The sequence below is a fragment of the Salmo trutta genome, chromosome 19 (assembly GCF_901001165.1).
Source record: "Salmo trutta chromosome 19, fSalTru1.1, whole genome shotgun sequence".
Lineage (NCBI taxonomy): Eukaryota > Metazoa > Chordata > Actinopteri > Salmoniformes > Salmonidae > Salmo > Salmo trutta.
Genome location: NC_042975.1, coordinates 18,646,848 through 18,652,847, shown reverse-complemented (window position 1 = coordinate 18,652,847; position 6,000 = coordinate 18,646,848).

Here is a 6,000-nt window from a genome sequence, read left to right as displayed (position 1 = left end):
TGGGTGAGCGTATAACGCGAACATCTAGCAATCCTTGGTCGGTGTGGATGGGACGTCATATAACGGGAACATCTAGCAATCCAAACGTGTGTTTGAATCTCATCACGGACAACTTTCACATTTGAACTAATTCGAAACTTTTCAACTACTTGCTACTTTTAAGCTACTTTGCAACTTCTTAGCATGTTAGCATACCCTTCCTCTAACCTTAACCCTTTTAGCAAGCCCTTCACCTAACTCCTCATTTTAACCCTAACCCCTATCTAACGTTAGCCAGCTAGCTTACGTTAGTGCCACAACAAATTGAAATTCATAACATATCATAAGTTTAGCAAATTTGTAACATATTGTACATTTGCAAATTCGTAACATATCATACATTCACATTTTTTTTTACATTTTAGTCATTTAGCAGACGCTCTTATCCAGAGCGACTTACAGTAGTGAATGCATACATTTCACACAATTTCATACATTTTTATTTTATTTTTTTCCTGTGCTGGCCCCCCGTGGGAAGCGAACCCACAACCCTGGTGTTGCAAACACCATGCTCTACCAACTGAGCTACAGGGAAGGCCAAAATGGATGATGGACATCCATCCACAAATTAATACATATCATACGAAACGTAACATATCATACTAAATGGTGTGTCTCAGATTTACATACAGAATAATACAAAATGCCCTGAGACCAGTTTGGTGCCAGAGGGGATAGATGGAGACAACCAAATAGAGTAACCCAGAGGTCATATTACACCCATCTATTTGTGAAATTTCAATTAATCTACCGAAGGTAAACTGCTAACAAAAATACCTATTGGATAAAGTATATCTCAATATAAGAATATGTTGATATCAATGAGGTGACTTTGCTGAATGATTTTATTTGATAAGGGGGAGGGGGTCTGCTCTTTTAATTACATTTAGTTAGCAGTTTTATAGTGTCAGAAGGATGATGAAAGGTGACGTAATAGGTGTTTGTGGAACACCCAATGATACCCCCTGCGCCTTACAATCAGTTTCTGCATCAGTGATTGATCAGTGAGAACAGTTGAGGCCCTTGCAGCTCCTAAGGAGAGAGAAACTGCAATATTAACACTTCTATACTTCCTCTGCCACCTCTGATCTTAATCTGTACTGCCATAATCATTTAGAGTTCTTAATGCAATGAGTACTTAAAGTGACATTAAAAGTTTGTCAGATGTTTTCAGACCTCTAATGTCATGGGACATGGTTTCATCTTGACATTACTTTACTTTTGAGGTGTGAAAAGATGGCGCAAACTTCCATTTATGAGTGAAATGTCCCTTTAAGGTAACCAAATAAAACAAGATTTTTTTTAACCTATATTATTCAGCAAATAAATGCCAATTTACCATGCTATCAATCCCCCTTCCATTCATCAAGAATGCTGTTGTCTGTTTTTAGTGAGAATGGATGTGGGGGCTAACAGAAGTGCTCTTCTTTATACAGATGATGGGCAAGTTGAGTTCCAAAATGTAAATGAGAACATCCAAAACAACAAAGGATGTTGTCCAAGCTGTTTAAAGGCAGTCAACTTAGTGAACGCAAACTTTTGACCCACTGGAATTGTGATACAGGGAATTATAATTGAAATAATCTGTCTGTAAACAATTGTTGGAAGAATTACTTGTCATGCACAAAGTAGATGTCCTAACTGACTTGCCAAAACTATAGTTTGTTAACAAGAAATTTGTGGAGTGGTTGAAAACGAGTTTTAATGACTCCAACCTAAGTGTATATAAACTTCCGACTTCCACTGTGAATCAGTACATGCATAATCGTATTTGCCATCACTTTTGAGAACAGTGTTTTCCCGCTAATTGATTGGATATTGGAACATCCACATTTAGGACAAGTTGACCAATATAATAGGTCAACTTTTATATGATGGGGTATAGTAGATTGACATACTGTAGGCTAGTGCTTTTGCTGTTAGTTAGGCTTACTCATCTTTTTGGCTGACGAAAAGTAGGCTAAATGTGGACAGTTCTAACATCAATATGCGCCTCGGAATTTGATAACAGATGCGGATGCGTCTACCTTCATTCACTTGTAGCCTACTTCTTAGCTGAAATGCCTGTGAGAAGGACCCCATCACGTGACTGGGCATTGGCTACATCTGAGAGAGCCATGTGAGTGAGAGGTGCTTCGGAGCAAGGCAGCCGGGAGAAGGGAATTATAATCTGCCTATTATACACTGCTCAAAAAATAAAGGGAACACTTAAACAACACAATGTAACTCCAAGTCAATTACACTTCTGTGAAATCAAACTGTCCACTTAGGAAGCAACACTGATTGACAATACATTTCACATGCTGTTGTGCAAATGGAATAGACAACAGGTGGAAATTATATGCGATTAGCAAGACACCCCCAATAAAGGAGTGGTTCTGCAGGTGGGGACCACAGACCACTTCTCAGTTCCTATGCTTCCTGGCTGATGTTTTGGTCACTTTTGAATGCTGGCGGTGCTTTCACTCTAGTGGTAGCATGAGACAGAGTCTACAACCCACACAAGTGGCTCAGGTAGTGCAGCTCATCCAGGATGGCACATCAATGTGAGCTGTGGCAAGAAGGTTTGCTGTGTCTGTCAGCGTAGTGTCCAGAGCATGGAGGCGCTACCAGGAGACAGGCCAGTACATCAGGAGACGTGGAGGAGGCCGTAGGAGGGCAACAACCCAGCAGCAGGACCGCTACCTCCGCCTTTGTGCAAGGAGGAGCAGGAGAAGCACTGCCAGAACCCTGCAAAATGACCTCCAGCAGGCCACAAATGTGCATGTGTCTGCTCAAACGGTCAGAAACAAACTCCATGAGGGTGGTATGAGGGCCCGACGTCCACAGGTGGGGGTTGTGCTTACAGCCCAACACCGTGCAGGACGTTTGGCATTTGCCAGAGAACACCAAGATTGGCAAATTCACCACCGGCGCCCTGTGCTCTTCACAGATGAAAGCAGGTTCACACTGAGCACATGTGACAGACATGACAGAGTCTGGAGACGCCGTGGAGAACGTTCTGCTGCCTGCAACATCCTCCTGCATTACCGGTTTGGCGGTGGGTCAGTCATGGTGTGGGGTGGCATTTCGTTGGGGGGCCGCACAGCCCTCCATGTGCTCGCCAGAGGTAGCCTGACTGCCATTAGGTACCGAGATGAGATCCTCAGACCCCTTGTGAGACCATATGCTGGTGCGGTTGGCCCTGGGTTCCACCTAATGCTAGACCTCATGTGGCTGGAGTGTGTCAGCAGTTCCTGCAAGAGGAAGGCATTGATGCTATGGACTGGCCCGCCCGTTCCCCAGACCTGAATCCAATTGAGCACATCTGGGACATCATGTCTTGCTCCATCCACCAACTTTGCACCACAGACTGTCCAGGAGTTGGCGGATGCTTTAGTCCAGGACTGGGAGGAGATCCCTCAGGAGACCATCCGCCACCTCATCAGGAGCATGCCCAGGCGTTGTAAGGAGGTCATACAGGCACGTGGAGGCCACACACACTACTGAGCCTCATTTTGACTTGTATTAAGGACATTACATCAAAGTTGGATCAGCCTGTAGTGTGGTTTTCCACTTTATTTTTGAGTGTGACTCTAAATCCAGACCTCCATGGGTTGATAAATTGGATTTCCATTGATTATTTTTGTGTGATTTTGTTGTCAGCAGATTCAATTATGTAAAGAAAAAAGTATTAAATAAGATTATTTCTTTCATTCAGATCTAGGATGTGTTGTTTAAGTGTTCCCTTTATTTTTTTGAGCAGTATATTTAGCCCAAGGGCACATCAGCCACTTTGGCCGCAAAAGGCATGTTTTTTTTTAGGCGGCATTACAGCTACACAAGGATGCCGCCGGGAAATTTGAGGCATGGTGAGATTATTATCAAGTGCTTGTCAAATTGTGAATATGTCAAGTCTACTCCTGCTCCCCCTCTCCAGCACTCGATGTACTACGCACACCTGGCAATCATCATGAGGCACATCTGAACTTCATCACTCCCTAATTACTTCCCCTTTATCTAGCACTCCGTTGTTTTAGGTAGTATTGTTTCCTGTTTTCATGTTTAGACAGTACTCCTGTTTTTGTATTCACTCCATGTTCGTTCCTGTGCAACCAGAGGGAAATAAATTCTAGATCACCTGTACTCCACACACAGAGACACGTACAAAGCTCTCCCTCGCCCTCCATTTGGTAAATCCGACCACAACTCTAACCTCCTGATTCCTACTTACAAGCAAAAATTAAAGCAGGAAGCACGGGTGACTCGGTTAATAAAAAAGTGGTCAGCTGAAGCAGATGCTAAACTACAGGAATGTTTTGCTATCACAGACTGGAACATGTTCTGGGATTCTTCCGATGGCATTGAGGAGTACACCACATCAGTTACTGGCTTTATCAATAAGTGCATCAAGGACGTCGTCCCCACAGTGACTGTACGTACATACCCCAACCAGAAGCCATGGATTACAGGCAACATTCGCACTAAGCTAAAGGGTAGAGCAGCCGCTTTCAAGGTGCGGGACTCTAACCTGGAAGCTTACAAGAAATCCTGCTATGCCCTGCGACAAACCATCAAACAGGCAAAGCGTCAATACAGGGCTAAGATTGAATCATACTACATCAGCTCCGACGCTTGTCTTATGTGGCAGGGCTTGCAAACTATTAAAGACTACAAAGGGAAGCACAGCCGTGAGCAGCCCAGTGACACGAGCCTCCAGATGAGCTAAATCACTTCTATGCTCGCTTCGAGGCAAGCAACACTGAGGCATGCATGAGAGCATCAGCTGTTCCGGACGATTGTGTGACCACGCTCTCCGTAGCCGACGTGAATAAGACCTTTAAACAGGTCAATATACACAAGGCTGCGGGGCCAGACGGATTACCCGGACGTGTGCTCCGGGCATGTGCTGACCAACTGGCAGGTGACTTCAATGACATTTTCAACATCTCCCTGATTGAGTCTGTAATACCAACATGTTTCAAGCAGATCACCATAGTCCCTGTGCCCAAGAACACAAAGGCAACCTGCCTAAATGACTACAGACCCGTAGCACTCACGTCCGTAGCCATGAAGTGCTTTGAAAGGTTGGTAATGGTTCACATCAACACCATTATCCCAGAAACCCTAGACCCACTCCAATTTGCATACAGCCCAAACAGATCCACAGATGATACAATCTCTATTGCACTCCACACTGCCCTTTCCCACCTGGACAAAAGGAACACTTATGTGAGAATGCTATTCATTGACTACAGCTCAGCGTTCAACACCATAGTACCCTCAAAGCTCATCACTAAGCTAAGGATCCTGGGACTAAACACCTCCCTCTGCAACTGGGTCCTGGACTTCCTGATGGGCCGCCTCCAGGTGGTGAGGGTAGGTAGCAACACATCTGCCACACTGATCCTCAACACTAGAGCTCCCCAGGGGTGTGTGCTCAGTCCCCTCCTGTACTCCCTGTTCACCCACGACTGCATGGCCAGGCATGACTCCAACACCATCATTAAGTTTGCAGATGACACAACAGTGATAGGCCTCATCACCGACAACAACGAGACAGCCTATAGGGAGGAGGTCAGAGACCTTGTCGGGTGGTGCCAGAATAACAACCTATCCCTCAACGTAACCACGACTAAGGAGATGATTGTGGACTACAGGAAAAGGAGGACCGAGCACGCCCACATTCTCCTCGACGGGCCTGTAGTGGAGCATGTTGAAAGCTTCAAGCTCCTTGGTGCCCACATCAACAACAAACTAGAATGGTCCAAACACACCAAGACAGTCGTGAAGAGGGTATGACAAAACCTATTCCCCCTCAGGAAATTAAAAAGTTTTGGCATGGGTCCTGAGATCCTCAAAACGTTCTACAGCTGCAACATCGAGAGCATCCTGACTGGTTGACGAGGGAAGGCGGGTGTGCGTGATGGATGGCAGGAGTGTGTGATGCAGGGCAACCTGGCCTCAAGCGCCAGGGGGAGG